Raw genomic sequence first — 16,960 nt, 5'->3', positions numbered from 1 at the left:
AAACTCCATAGCTTTGCTCACTTAAAATGGCAGATCATTATTCTTTCAGATTCTCCAAAAACTACACATCCAATAATGATTTAAATTAAAATAAGGTTAAGCTTTCGACATCATAACTATTCTGACAAAGGAAAGAAAAGCGACAGAGCAGCGCAAGGTTTTATTGCAGTGATGTCAGGGAGCAGTCTCGTGAAAAATGGCATGAACTCTTCATTTATAGCAGCAGTTACGTATCATGCCGGAACGTTCTCGAAAGTACGGGTCTAGGAGAAAGATCCGAAATTTCGAAAAGTTAATTAAAAATTGCCTGTTCGCTTAGAGCAAAGCCATCGTATTTTTTATATTTTACATCTCCCCCCCCCCTCAAAATGAGAGGCCAAGAGAGCAAAGCATTAGTACGTTAGTGAAGCAAGAAAAATTTTTAGTATGAGAAAAGACATAAAGAAAAACATCCAACACATAGCTTATGGGGCTTTAACTATGCCCTATCATAATTAACGATCTCTCATATAATTAGAAAGTGCTTACTTATATAACTTTACAATGGAACCTATAATTTATAAATAAACATCTAAGAACTAACTGTAAGACAATAATATTATGTAAGAATAATACTAAATAATAAATTCGAATCATAAAAGTCCTCAATTGTCTTCAAAATGTCCATTGAAAAGTCAAATTTTTGTTTTAAAGTCCTTTCACAAAAATAGTTGAAGTTAAATGAAAATGCTTTTTTAAAGTTTCTAGATGTCAATAATTCCACAAAATAAAAATAAGTAAGTTCAAAATGTTATGCACTTTTTCAGTGAAGATGATTCCCTAGTAAGTTTTGAATAAAAGATTGTAAAATTTTGTGGGGAACATCTTTTCATATAAAAATACAATTTATGAGTAATGTAATACTTGCATTCATTCTTCTCATCGTAGACATTGACATATTTTAAAGGAATATAAAAATTCAATACAAAACATTATGATATTGAAGAATAAAATGATGTCTTCCATATACATGAAAAACATTTATTTATGCTATGAAGACATTGAACAACAGAGTAGAAACATGAACAACAAAGTAGAAGCATAGTAAGTAAGATACATCATTGTACAGCACTTAGCACTTCTCGCTTACGTGCGATACTCGCTATTGATATTGGCTAACTACCTAGAAAAGTATTAAGCAGCAGAGAACTTGCTTATCATGAGCATGCTCTAAGAGAATCAACAGTGGTTGCCAACAGATATAATACCTTAAGAAAACAGTTCAATATAAATCTCTAATGATATAATGCAATATTTAATAAGACAAGAACACCTTGAATTAAATCTTGGCATGTCCTCGCCAACAAATCAGCTCAATTAATTTGCTGATGGTTGGGGGGTGCTTAAGTACAAAATATCAAAAAACCTCCATTGCCTAGTAAAAGGTAACTGATTTTTGGCATTGTACGGTTTATCAAAGTGTTTTGTAAAAGAAATACAAAATCCTACAAAAGTAAAATTTAAATCTAAGACAAATAACTTGTGTGATCAAGTTAAGGTCGTTTTTAGAATTTTGGAAACTTGAAATTAATATAATCCTACAACAAGAAGAAAGAAAAGAAAATTGTGTTACAGAATTATGTAGGAAATAAGAAAGATAAAAATTTTGAGGGGGTGTTAGGAGTATTACCTAGGGGGGCATCATGCCTGTGCTATCACTTCTTACTTCCTCCCTAAAGAGAAGATGCAAGAAGTAATACACATAATGTAAAATCTAGTATCCAATAAATATATATTTATATATATATATATATAGAGAGAGAGAGAGAAAATATTCATCATTTTGATAATCTGGTATGAGGGCCAGATTTTCAATGCAATGAAAAAATGGGTTAGAGTTTTCCCTCTCCTCATATCCTGGGCTGGGGGGAATGTATACAACAAATTTCGAATGGGAAAACTCTGGGAAGAAGGAAAGGTAGGATAGAAAAGGAGCCAGACTGGGAAAAGGTCAAGATAGGGAAGATAATTTGTCATGGTTAGGGTTTAGATAAAAGCAAAGCATGTGATGCAATAGCATGCATGTTAATGCATTGAAAATTAAATATTTTAGACTTTGCTATATGATAACACACTTTAAAATAATCTAATTTGGGCAGTGGCAACACATTTCTCTTAAATAGTCAAGCTTGTTTATTAAATTCAAGAAATTAATATAATTGCATTTTCCCAAGTGGCAACACTATTTATTCATATTGCCGAGTTTTCTGATTAAATTTGAAACATGCTTTGCAGAGTGGCAATGCAAAGTGGTTTTTGAGAAATCTTATGTAGATAGTGACTTTCTTCTGGTGTTAAAGTTTGAGTGCGGCAAGTTTCTTAAAGATTGGAATTAAATTGTAGATTTGTCAAAATAAAGTAATTAAAAGTAAATTAAAAAGCCTATGACTTGCTCTAAAGCTACTTTATATATATATATATATATATATATATATATATATATATATATATATATATATATATATATATATATATATATATATAGAGAGAGAGAGAGAGAGAGAGAGAGAGAGAGAGAGAGAGAGAGAGAGAGAGATTGGGCTAATGGATTAAAAACTTTGAAACTTTGTTTATAGATGATGGACTGAGATTTACCTTGATTGGAATATTACCCCCATTTCTTGTGTGAAAGGTTAGGTTTCAAAATGGTAGGACTGTTTCTTTCTGCCGCTGTATGATCACGATGGCCAATCTTCTGTCTGGCGATATTTACTTAATTTATTCTGGTATTAATTCAAAATTTTATGATGTCAAGTATAATAAATATTACTTAGTTCACATTATTTGAAATGTCATCCTTTGGGGGTAAGTTACTTTAATTTTATATTCCTTTTCAGATCACACATTTCATCCTGCACGTTTATCAAGTATATTTGGTTTATTGTGCACACCATATTTTTATTACACTTATCAAATGGCTTAACAGCAAGATTTTTCTTTTTGAATGTCTAATTTAGTTTTCCATTAAAAATAACACTGTAACTGTGATAGGAAAGTGTTTTATGCTAACCTCTTTTTATGCTTGTTGACGAATATTGCAAGCAGCTGTAACCTTTGATAATATGTCCCTTTAAAGTTGGCAGACAATAATTGCATTCTTGAATTTATATTGATAGGTAGGTCATTTAGATATGTTGATTTTAGTAAAGTGTACAGTGGAACCTTAGTTCATGAATTTAAAACACCTGAAATGTTAGTAAAATTAAATTACTTTCTCCATAGGAATTAATGCAAAATAACAGTCAAAAGTCGTTAATCCGGAATCGTTGGGACTTCGGCGATTCCGGATTATAGATCATCAGTCTAAATCTCGTAAGATGGCATGCAGAAATTCTAAAATTAAAAATATGAAACCATAATTTATGAAATAAAGAAAATTATGATCTAAAGGGTATCAAAATTTACAAAAAGAAAAAAAAAAGAAGCTTAATATTTATTTGTTTACTTTATTAAACATTTCAGTTTAATCCTAGTATCCGGTGCACACAGGATTTGGCTACTTTTGGCGACTTTATGATGAGCATTAAAAGCGGGACATATATGATGAGTAGTAAATGGGTCATTCAAAGAATATATATAGTTAAATATAGTATATATATACACACATAGTATATAGTGTATAGTATATAGACGTTCTTTGGATCATTTTTGGTGTTGGCGATAATTTTCAAAATCGCGCCAAGGCTGCACCTTATACTAGGATTTTACCAACATTTCTTTCAGTGTAAGTTGTTTAAGTTGCTTTGTTTTGTGTGATAATACTTCTCTTTAATTCTATAAACAGACATAATTTCTTGTTCAGTTACAAAGTTCCGCTGTTCAAGTCCATTTAATTGCTGTGCCGAGAATACCGACTAACTTGTCAATCGAAATTTTTTCGTTTTCACTAACTTCTCTGTCACATTCTTCATGTCTTTATTCATTTTTTGCAGCAATTCCACTTTTTGTTTGATGGACATCGAAACATACTTTCGTTTTGTATGATCCTTTGGGAGCTCCAGAATCCGAAATTCTATTTGACATAATCGAAAGTTCAAGTTTACTTTTATAGTATTGCTCTTACAGTCTACAAAAAATAATAAGCCAGATCCAATTCGAAAATTAAGGAACAACGCAATCATCAACATTAACTGAAATAGATAATTTTAACTTATACCGTCTGTTATACATAAAACGCGCACGCGAAAACGTATTCTGTGCTTGTGCACACACATATGCACAGTCATAAAAGGTCATGCCTATGCGCATGTGTCAACGCGGCGCATGCGCAGAAAGTTTTTAGTTTTGAGGTCCGGATTATAGATCATTCCAGATTATGGGTGTCTGAATTAACGACTTTTTGACTGTAATATGTTTTTGGACCACGGATGATAGTTTATTTAAAATTTACAGTAGTAATTTGTGCACAAGTTTAAATAAATCTAACAGAAAAAATAAGGGATAAGCATAATAATAAAATTGACAAAAAGTGCATCTATGTGAATGAGAGTGAATGGCGTAGGTAAAAATGTGATGAAGAAGAGAAGATTTATTCAACTATTTTTGTGAAAGGACTTTAAAACAAAAATTTGACTTTTCAATGGACATTTTGAAGACAATTGAGGACTTTTATGATTTAGAAAAGAAGTATCTTTTTGTAAAAACATTCAGGTAACTGTCTTTCTAGAGCATCTTTTATATTTTCTTTGTCTTTTAATGCCACTCGACACTGCTTTGAGACTTACTAGGGCCTCCATTCCACTGAAGAGGAACAGATGTTATTATAAACTCTTATAAAATGCTCACTTATAAAAGTTTTTTCTGGTAACTCTTTCACATCTTCTTTGTTAACTTTCAACCTCATAGTTTTATGTAGAAACACAATATCTTAGATAATAAAAAATTCCTCAGTGTCCTCATAATCTGTGTCTCAATAAGATTTGGCTATAATTGCTTCCAGGCTTGAATTCATAGTCCTGTAAGTCACTTTCTGCCAGGCTTTGCTAATAAAATTTAAGCAGTTTAAAATGATGTATCTAGAAGTTCCTATGTATTAATTCTGTGCCAGAGGTTATCTCAAACCACCTTGGAAAATCATTTGTTAATGATTAAAGTGTTCAAAACCTGTCACCTGACACATGTATCAGGCCTCAAGCTGTCAAGTTTGCCCATTTAAAGAGATATTGCCTGGCTGGTCTAGTAGCAAACAGACTCAGCAAATAGTTTCAGTTATATCTAAAGTGACTAATATAATCTTTGTGTGATATTGCAACTACAACTCTGATGAAAACAATTTTTATGCTGATCTTCATTTTTAGGCTTATTGGTGAATACTGCAAGCAGCTGAAATCTTTGAACGTGAAAGACTGCAGAGGTGTAACCAACGTACACGAATGCATATAGATCGGTCATATAATTCTTATTTTATCAGACTTCCTCGATTACCACTACAAATTTAAGTAGCTAGATTAAATAATATGTAATTAAATAAGTGCTGAAATTGATTTAAAATGATTCATAAGTTGATGTAATGTTAATAATTGTGATCTTCATGAATGTGTGAAATATTTGTTTTATGTTAATATTTAATTTTACACTGAGATATCTGATGTAAATTTTATTTTCCATGTAGAAATTTAAGTGAAACAAAACCTTCATTTGTTTTAACTTTCTGAAAATGATGCACAGATTATTTATTTTGAAAAATTCAGTATAAATGCATATTTATTTGAGTGTTTTTGCATTCATTATACACATCTTTTTACTCAAATACCTTTTATTATATTATTTATAAGTGTTATTTATTTTTAATATTAGTTTTTAAAGTTTTTGATAACAGTATTGAATGACAAACTATTCAAACAATTATGCAAAACAATAGAAAATATTATGACAAAATTTAAATAATATTATATATTAAATATTATGTAACAAATCATAATGTATTTTTAATCTAAATTTGTATTCCATAAAAATAGAAGAAATCCTTATTGTAGAAATTTTAATAGTTTTCAGGAAAACTCCCTCATTCTTTCTATTAATGTTATTTAGCTTAATTTAAGTTTACTATTTAGTTCTAGGTGTCATCAAGCCATCGTTAAGTAGAATAGTGTGTGATAAAAGTATGCTAACTTTCATCTAACTATTGCAGTAATAGTTTGTTAGTTACTGTTATGAATTAATAAGGTTATGTATGCCATTAAATATCTCATAAGGTAATATTACTTATTATATGGCTATGCTGTTCACTGACTGTTAGGGTATCAGAAATGGTACTATAGAGCTAACCAAAGCATATATTAATACAAGTGTTTCTCCAAACATCATGTTTAGAAGTACTTTTACTGTTGATTACATTTCTTTGGAATTTTTTTTTTTTTTTTTTTTTTTTTTTATGATTACTTGATAGAAGTTTTTACAGGATCCTTGGCAGAAGTTACTGAAAATTTAATGAGCCTTTTTTTTTGTTGTTTGAACAAAATTTTTATTTGGAATCTGCTATCCTGAAAATCCTACATTTACTGTAAGAAAATGTTGTAAAATTGCACAGCAAGGTTTAGACTTTTTTCAGCAGTAAATCTTTCTTCTTGGCTTATATTAAAAATGTATGGTAATTAATTTATTTAGTATTTTTTCAGTGTGTGATGAATTGTTTCGACTTAACAGTTTTCAGAAGTTTAAGCATGTTTTCTAGCTACACGTTTAAGTTTAGAGCTTAATATTTACTTACAAAAGATACTTACTTAACATAATACTTATTAAACTAAAATTAAAAATAAACTAAAACTGTAAATGAGATTAAACTAAGACACAAACTTCGTAAGAGTGTAATTTCAAAAGTATAATGCTTGTTATCAACATAATTTTGTTAATTAATTGTTCATTTGCTGGAAAGAAGTGTAGCTCATTAAATGCCCTGATTTGTCTAATGCTTTTAATGGATATTTTGTTCCATCACTGCCATGAATTTTATCCTTCTTCAGATTTTGTTGATTGCTGTTTGTTTGGTGATTATAAACCTCTATGCATCAATGTTGTATGAGATACAGAGGGGGAAAAGAGGGAAGAAGATTGCTTTTATTTTTATTGTATCTGAATAAGAAATAAAATAAAAATGAGAGCATTCTGTTCATACATGATCTGAGTTCAAACACGTTTGTGCTGAGAAAAATAACAGTGTACTGTTTCTATGTGCCCAGTTACTTATTGAGATAAAATGTAATTAATAGCACATCATACAATTTTTAGAATGTTTTCTCTTTATGCTAGAAGGCACTGTAAATTTTTTCGATAGAATTACTTACAAAAGATGGTACTAATTCAGTTAATGAAGAAGCTTAGCTTCAAAAATAGATAATATTTACAATAGTCACAAGAATATAACAAAAATCATTCTATTGTTACTTATCTCATAACCATCTTCAAAATATTTTTGTATGTTTTTCTGAATAATCCTTCTTTATATTTCTAGAAGTTCTGATAAATTTAAGCCAGCTTTAATTCATAATTAAAAAATGAGACTTTGAGTGAAGTTTTAAAAGGGAGGCACGTGTTAAAAGTTTTAAACAGCAACTTATCCTCTTTCCACTTACTAGTCTATACCTGTCAGTATGGTCTCATTAAAACTGGAAGAAATATTGAAATAAATGTCAGAATCAAGCATTTTCAGAATCATATCAGTATTCTATAATTTTTCAAATTTTATAAGGCCATCATAACAACAGCAACAAAAACTTTCTTGGAAATTTCGAGCTTTACTACTTATTTGCTTTTTATAAAGGCCTGTTCATTTGGATTATTAACTGCCTATGAAAAGATTTCTGATTGCTGTAATTTATTATAATTAATGGACTAACTGTATTACTCAAGAAATAAATGCATTTTGTGTTATATTTCCTGAATTTTTTTTATTCTGATATGTCTGAAATATAAGCTTTTTGGAGAGAAATAATATGTAATTTTTAAAAACAAAACTTTTCCTGGAATGTGTAATTTTGTATTTCAGGATTTCAAATGTGCCACATTTTGTATGCTGTATATTAATGCTATATTTTATAGAACCTTCTACCACTGTTTTACACATAATGTTTGTTTATATAAGCTGGTAACTGAAATATAACATTCACTTTTTTTTTTTTTTAACTTCCATGGTATCTCTATTTAAATATTTTGATAATTCCAGTCTTAAAGGCTATGTTTTCTCAGCAGCATTTAATGATATTATAGGGCAATTACATTTAAATTTACATTAGCGAGTAAATTAATCTTTTATTAAGTTTTATTATTAACACAAAATTATCTTTTGTCAAATAATTATATTTAGTGTTATCTTTATGGCTTAATGCACTTATATTAAAAAAAATATTTATTGCAATAGTCATCTATTGAGATTTTTTACTGTAGCAGTTACTCAGTATGCTTTTATTAATTGTTCAATACTATCTCTATCATAAAATATCATAATTTTCAAAGCAAAATAAATTTCCTATTAATTGTATGAAAATAAAAGATCTATTATATAATAAAATTATTATCATCTGTATATTAAGTGTTTAGTCAAAACACTCAAGAATATAAATGCTCATTGTTTTATTTATCATTTGAATGATTTGTATAGTTGCATGTATTCTTTAAAAGTATATGTTATGAAAAGTAATGGATTTTGAATTCTCAACATTTTCATAGATTTACTAATTTTCTCCCCTTCTACTATAGCGGTTGAAAAACCGAGCAGTGGTAGTATAAAGCCAAACAAATTTAAATATGCTTTTCATACACATATCATGCTAAAACATCTAGGTCATCTTTGCCATTCAGATTCATATGTATAGAATCTGAGATTTTTGCAGCTGCCTCAGGAAGATTCAGATGATTTGGATAAAAAAAATTCTGCAACTCATGAAATGGAAGCTTGATAGAAGGTATTGATAGGAATTTTTGAGTGGTAAAATTGAAAACTTCCATTGGCAAACACCATATTGTAGAATTATCTTCATTGCCCCTAGTCTGTGGCAATCAAACTTTATTATTTATTTACAGATATTTTAATTCTTTCATTGAATTCTTAATAACTTTTTGAAGCTACTTAGAATTATTCATTATTGTAATGTAATTTCATGTTTTATTATTTGGCACTCAAATTTGTATGAACTATTTGGACAAAAATTTGTATGAACCATTATTCATTGCAGTGGAGGATGTTTGGTATTCATTTATATAAATATTCGAGGACTGGTAGCATCACCACATTAGCCAGTTTTAAACTGATACTAGCTACAAATCTCATGGCAAAATTTTTTTGTGGTAGAGCTGTAGGTTATGGTAGATAGTAATTTATTCTTTATATGCTGTACTGGTTTCAGCTGCTACTGCAGAACTGCTGATTGGAAAGAACAATATGTTTGTGATTTGAATAAAGCATTGTGTTCACTTCTAACATCTGTTTTAATTGTTTGTTTGATTGAAGATTTAAGAGAGTTTTTTAATCATTATTATAGCATTACTGTATGGGGTTATTTAAAAAGGGAAAGAAACTGGTGGTTAAAAATATATTTTATGGCTTATTTGTTCAGTTATCAATTGCATGCAGAATCCAGAACACTTCTTGAGGTTAGAGAAAACCTGGATATTGAATTTTTTGCTTTTTACTATTATTGCTACACAAACTAATATTTTTGGTCATGGAAAAATTTTAAATGTGTATATGGCTCATTTTATAGATGAAACTCTTTTACTAATTGGCTAAAAGGTTGTAGGGATTTTTAAAAAAAATTCTTATAATTTTCGTGTAAACAATTCTATTATCTGAAAGAATGAAGAAAAGAAAAATAAATTCCTTTACACCAGCTAACTTAGAAAAAGGAAATGTTAAGTTTCTAGAATTAGTTTAAAAATGTTTGAAATGATAATCTTGTTATACATATTTATTTCATCTAATGATAGGGGTTCTTATTTGATACTATGAACTCTTAACATGTGATTTTCACTGCTATGCAAATGTGATTTTCTTATTTCTTACATTGTTAGCATTATATGTGCATCATTTATAATGTTGTAATTTATTCAGTTAAATGTATGAGCTCAAAATGTGATCAGGTTATGAACAGGCTTTTATCAGAACAAAACCATATACTTGCCAACTTATTTTATTTTGATGTAAGGTTAGTAAAGAAGTAGAAATATCTTTTCAAAACTCAACCCTAAAACAGTTTTCGAAAACATTTAAAATTAAATTAATGTTTTCATTCTCAATATGAAAACTCTCTTTTTTCATTATGTAATTTCAAATTCTAAAATTATAAAACAAATTTCCTTGGCTCTGTTTTTCAGTAATTGGAAGAATTTCAAAACTTGGAAATAATGTTATGTTATATACTAGCCACTTAAAACATATTTTAAATTATATTTATGGTGCTAATTTGTAGTTAGTTAAAAATCTTACAAATTAATCAAAAAGTATTTTTAAATGCTATAGATTATACAGGTGTATTGAAATAGTATATTAATTTAATATTTATGATTTCTGTTCTTCCAAAAGTTTTAAATTTCATTAATCTGCAGTAAATGTAAATTCTAAAGATACTTTATTGATTTTAAATTTTAATTAATGTTGCTGGTTAAAATTTTTCAGCCTTTGTATATCATTATTCTTTATTTCAATCCATATCTAATTTTCTCATGTATAGAATGGGGAAACTTGAGTATCTGAACATATTTGTATAAGTTTTGCATACAATAAAGTTTAAGATTTTTCTTTTTTTTTCTGTCTTTAGAGAAGGTAAATGTGGACATTAATATTCATATATGTCTGTGACTTTTGCAAGAGCAATAATGTTTTGTATGTGACATTTAGAGATAAATATTAAAACTAGTTTTATGTAATCCTTTAATTATTTAAAATATTTGCAATGCTCAATGTAAAAGTGATAATTAATTCTTGTACCAATTTTATATCTATGTCTAATGTTATGCTAGTGTTCTTTATCTGAAGTTTGTTACATATTGAGAGTTTTATACTCTGTTTCATTTTGGGAGATTTTTTTTTTTTATATTGGTGTTTTCCAGTAACTCTGATGGCTATCAGTTTGTTTCAGAAACAAAGTTTTTTGCTCTGCTGTCTGATTTTTATACTAAGCAGTGTACGATGAAACAGTTTTAACCCACGAGAACGTGCATCGGGCCTGTGAGGCCCGATCGTTACGAAAACATAATACAAAAATTTCTCTCTTTGGTGAAATTTTTCGACCACCTCAGTAGCTGCATTTAAGGTTATGTACTTGTCATTCACAAGCATTTCCGGAATTTAACCCTTCAGCTTTTCTCAGAAACTGAGTAAACAGGCTTCCCAGGCCCGAGGTGCGCGCTCGCATTGTCATTTAAAGTTGTGAAAGAGATTAGGCAGTTGCAAAAAGGTCTTGCTATTTGATTTATGACAATGAAATGAAAAGACTACAGAAACTATTAGCCGAAGTGTCGACTGATGAAGATACAGTTAATAAAGAGGACGAAGAAATAGTTGATGAAGAACAGTTTAGTGATCATCAGTCAAATTCTGAAGAGGCATTAGACTCAAGCGATGAATCTAGTAATGAATTAAGTAATTTTTTGTCCATCAGTGATTTGTTATCTTGGCAAATATAATGTGACAAAATGGAATAAAAAAGAACTAAAACTTGCTGTGAGAACTCTTGCTCACAACATTGTGAGATAATTGCTCCGAAATGTTTGTGAAGCAAAATTTTTCCTCTCGTATGAATTCTTGGAAACTGCTTATGAATAAAATAATAGTAAAACTTAGCCTTATTAATTTAACCCACTTAACTTTAATTTTAATATTGTTTAGTAGATTGCGTGAACATTTATATCGAATCCATTGTCATCAAATTTGGAAGATAGAGAGATGCTCGATCGACATATATTACAGAAATCAGAGCATTTATCAGTCTTCTTTATTTTGGAGGACTCCACAGGGCTTCTCACGTAAATGTTCTCGATCTTTGGGTGACTGACGGAACAGTGCTTGACATTTTTCATCGAACAATGTCTAACAAACATTTTTTATTTCTAATGAGATGTTTGAGATTTGGTGACATAAGAGATCGCCCTTCTAGAAGGGAAATAAATAAACTGCCTACAATAAGATATGCCTTTGAAAAATTGCAAAAAGTTTACAGTCTTGGCATAACGGACCGAAAATCACACATTTGCTGCGCTATATGCGACAAAAATGTTTGTGGTAAACACAGCACAATTATTTGCAAAAAAATGTGAAATGTAAGTTTTTTTTTTTAAATTATTGTTGTAAAAATTTAATATTGCATAAATTAGTACTAAATTTCATTTGCGCTGAAAAAGAAATCAGTTTAATTTTTGTTGTTAGTGATAAATAATTTCAGTCTTAAAATGGTTTTAAAATACAATTTTCTTACACTTATTAAATTAAAAGTATATTTTTACATTTTATACACTATGTTTCTATTATTTAAATGTTTTTCTTCAATTACACAAGCAATTTTATTTTTGTTTTGTTAAGAAATAACGCTTTGGGCCTAAGGAGCCCGACGCGCTTCTTCCCATAGCTGAAAGTAGTGCATGTCTTTGCGGGTTAAATGACAGAGAGAGACAACGAGAAAGAGAATCTCTCAAACCTTGAAGAATATAGGTGGGGTGCTATTCTGATGTTTTATGTTTAAAAAATGTAATTAAAAAAAATTATGTATAAATATTTCTGTTTGCACTTTCGCGCTTTTTATTCTTCAAGTTCTGTATTCAAATAGAGTATTATAGTAATTTTTTTTTATCAAATTTAGTTATGATGAACATATGCTATGAGATTATGGCTGTAATTAGCAAAAGATTAATTATTTTATTTTGAATAGTTATGTATAAAACTTTTTAAGGATTGAATAAGGGTTTGAAGAGGAAATTTTATGTGGCTAGACATTCATGATAATTAAGTGCAAGTTTATTTTTAAAATTCATATGTTACTATAGTATATGAAGACTTAGTAAATCTATCAACAAAGGTAATTTATCAGTTGAGGGAAATTTTAGGGCAAAGAAATTTACTAAGTTAGCAGTTTTTTTTTTTAACTGTGTTCATAAAAGCAGTTTTTTTGTTATGTTTATTTTCCCCTATTTAATCAAAACACAGAGAAGTAAACATATTGAAATTATGTATTTGCAGTAAAAATTTAAGCATTATTTTATTTACCTTTTCATTTATTCAGCATTGCACTCATTTTATATGAAAATTTTTAAAGTAGCTCTTGCCTAAGTTTTTTTTTTAAATAAATAATATAATACTTTCTGTCAACCTGAATTGCTAATATTTAATTCATGCTTAATTTTTTTTTATGCTCCACTATTTTTGCATGGCCATAACCCAGTAACTCCAGTTTATTTATTTATTTTTGGCACATGCGTAGTTGTAAGATTTGAAATACGAGATTCTAAATATACCAACTGCGTGCAAATAATAGTTATAAAAATATTCAAATTATGCCTCAAATTGAAAGCAGTTATAATAAGCTAATGGATTATGATATTAATTGCATTTTCACACAAATATTGTTTCTTTATCTTTTCACCATTGCAGTCAACTGTGAATACAAGTTTGAAGAGTTAAAATTTGTTTCTTTTTTGTTTACAGATATAGTTTAAGGAATGAATTATAGTTAAAATATCATTATCACCATTTTCCTTCATCTGTAAATTTTGCATGATCATATGACTAAACAGAGGTTTGCATTTTGTGTTTGTATCAAATGAACGTACAAAATCTCATACAAAATTTCTGCTTTGAAGGGAATACTAAATATGGCAATATAGTAGTCATTGGGTGAGAGAAGGTAAAAAAAAAAAAAAAAAAAAAAAAAAAAAAAATATGGGACAAAGCTTTCTTATCATATGCTCTGTACTTTGAAAGCACATAGTATTTACATGCACTTTTAGCAAAGGTGGGTTGAAAAGGACTGAAAATAATATAATGCTCAAAATCACTTTTGATAATTTTTTCCTTAGGCTTAACAGCTGTAGGCTTCTCACCGACATGAAACTCTTTCTCTGCTAAACATTTTTGCCTGAGAGAAAAACCAATTTAATCACCATTTTTGCATATGTTTCAACATCTATCAGAAAATGAAAGTAAAGGAATTTGTAAAAATATAGTTTGATAAAGTGGCTTAAATTTGGCCTTTCATATATCTGAAATTCAAATTTTATACAAGTGTAAAATTGCTCTAATATTTTTCAGCCAAATGTATCCTTTTTTTATAATAAAAATGGTATTATGTCTTAATGTTTTATAGTAGAAGTGAACTGTCATTTGAAATGGATTACAAAACTTTAAGCTAGAATGAAATTTGTAACAACACAGAAAATGTATTTTTTTTTACCGAACACTGTGACACTAGTTTCTCTTTGAGATTGAACTAATTTATGTGATGATGGAACTGATTTGAGGTGTGGCTGCAAATGTTTGAAGGTGACATTTTTATTAAAACTTCATTGAGGTGAGATATTTAATGCTTAGTTTTATGCATTAAAAAGTACAGTCATATTTTTACAGGGTATATAAAAATTATATAGATAATACTGGTATTACCTGTCCAAATACTTGAAATCGAATAATTGACAGCATATATTGGGTATAGTTGAGTTGCAAAGGGTTAAAATGTCAGGGTTTTAAATGGAATAATGCTTAAATTTTTTATATGTGTGTATTGTTTTGGTTTATCATCTTATGTTGTGTTGCTGTATAATTTCAGTGTTTTATTTAAAAAATTTATTTATGAATAATATGAAGTTTTCTGATATTGTTTAAAATTGATTATTATAAATACAAAGGATGGTTTTATGTTATGTGTATCAAAATTAATTAAAGACATTTTATGACCAGCTTAAATGTTTTATATAAAATAATAGTAAATGATATTGCTAATTATGTTAATTAGCATCACAAATAAAATTATATTTTTCAGATTTAATTAGAAAGGTTAAGTTAAAAAATACCTTATTATTTACTATGTGTTAAATAAATAGTTGTTTTATATACATTATAAGACATATATTTAGGAGATTATAGAGGAAGACATTACTTGTTTTTAAATAATAGATGAAAAAAAGGTATTCAAATATATTTTGCTTTATAATTTCAAAAATACTATTTTTACATTATGTACTTCTTTAAATATGTAGGATGTTGTTATAATTTTGTGTCCCCAAATTTGTGTTACTGGTACTTTATTGAAGCACTACACGAGAAGAAGAATAAAAATTAAAATTGTGCAAAAGTTAAATATTATTTTGGCACTGAATTTTAAACATGCATGCTGATGTTAATTTTGTGTAGATTATAGTTTTCTCAGGCTATGTAACAATAGAGATCCTTGCATGTAGAATTTAATCTTCCTGCTGTTTCTCAATTTTTAGAATTCATACATACAGCATATAAAAAGTTTCAAAGTAGAGATATTATCTACTACCTGAATTATTCATTGATCTGTTAGCGTTTTACTGCAAAGAATGAATTCAAATTAATGCGAAGTATCTGCAAGGTCTTGTGAACAATTGAATTCCGATTGTAAATGAGAATCTGTTGTAATACTTGTAACATACGAGTATTTTGGAGATGACAGAACTTTTGACTACTGATGTTCTGGTTAAAATGATATTATCATATTACAATAAAAAGTTAACTATGGTTAAAAAAGTTAACAAAAATGGAATATTTTTGCATTGGGAATATTACTACTATGCGAAATCTGTCTAATTTCAGAATGTTTTACGATATATAAATATTCTTCTTGTTTGATGATCAAATAAAAATTACTTTTTTTACCATTTCAAAAAAATTCTTGTCTTTTATTTATTAAGAATGCGATGTTGCTGAATGTAAACCGCTTAAGACTCATTTTTGAGAAAACAGTCCATAATAATAATATTTTTTATGTTGAAAATAATTAAATTTTGAATATGCTTGCTTTAGTTAGTCTCAACACGTTTCTGAAAAACGTTTAGGAGGTGCTGAAGCGATTCAAATTTCATGTGTATTTTAAGTAGCCAAAATTTTTAAGATAACTTCAGTTGCAGTCAAGCATGAGCGCTAAGAGGCTAATGAAGGCTTACAGTAACACTTACACGATCGATGATTACTTGAAGCATAATTAGAAGCATTGCAGATTCAATATCGCTCAGTATTATCGAATTGCATAAAGTTTATCCTTTCGTAATTGCAGCTCATTCTTATAATCAACTATAATAATCTTAGACCAAGGATGTTCCTGTGTATGTTGAATCATCTATACTTAACCCACGGGCTGTATATTGTTCGGCGAGCTTGTATATGCAGCCCGAAACGAAAGTTATTAACAGTTCTTGCAAACAAAGTTTAAGGATCGCGTGAATTGTAATAAAATTTTAATTTTCTCAAACGCATGTTAAAAACAAATTTTGGAACTACTCTGATATGCGCCCTCAAGTCGCCAAATTTCGCGCCAAATATTTTTGGTGAGAAACTTTACGCTGCCATATTACTATCTAAGTTTTTTGTTTACATTTCGAACTTTTAGTCTAAAATATCTCCAAAAACGCGGTTTTCGCACATGCAAAAACATTTCAACATACAATTTCAACATACAATTTAGCTAAAAATCCGAAACAAAAACAAAAAAATTTAGATAGCAAAAACGTAAAGTTTCTAACCAAAAATATTTGACGAGAATCCATGTGCACAGCGACATGTTTTAACTTAAAAAAACATCTACGAATGGCACAATGTAGGCAACAAACGAATCTACAAACTACGCATACCTCGCTTTAATAAATTAACATAACAACAATAAATTTCAAAGAATACCATGTACGCAGCATTCTGTTTAAACTTAAAAAAAAGTCTACGAATTGCACAATTTAGGCAAGGAAGGAATCTACGATCTACGCA

At 28.7% G+C, this 16,960-nt stretch overlaps 1 pseudogene across 1 annotated transcript in view; it reads left to right on the top strand.

Annotated features, from left to right (window-relative positions):
- Positions 1-15,872, top strand: part of LOC146999547 (uncharacterized) — a 30,034-nt pseudogene extending 14,162 nt beyond the window's left edge. The window contains exon 4 of the transcript XR_015038240.1: positions 5,337-15,872. The product of XR_015038240.1 is annotated as an uncharacterized LOC146999547 (transcript). The remainder of the gene's footprint in view (positions 1-5,336) is intronic.
- The last annotated feature ends 1,088 nt before the right edge of the window (positions 15,873-16,960 follow it).

Source organism: Stegodyphus dumicola, chromosome 1 (assembly GCF_044657685.1).
Source record: "Stegodyphus dumicola isolate Sdum_Otavi_A_Nest chromosome 1, ASM4465768v1".
Taxonomy (NCBI): domain Eukaryota; kingdom Metazoa; phylum Arthropoda; class Arachnida; order Araneae; family Eresidae; genus Stegodyphus; species Stegodyphus dumicola.
This window is presented reverse-complemented; position numbering and strand designations above follow the sequence as displayed.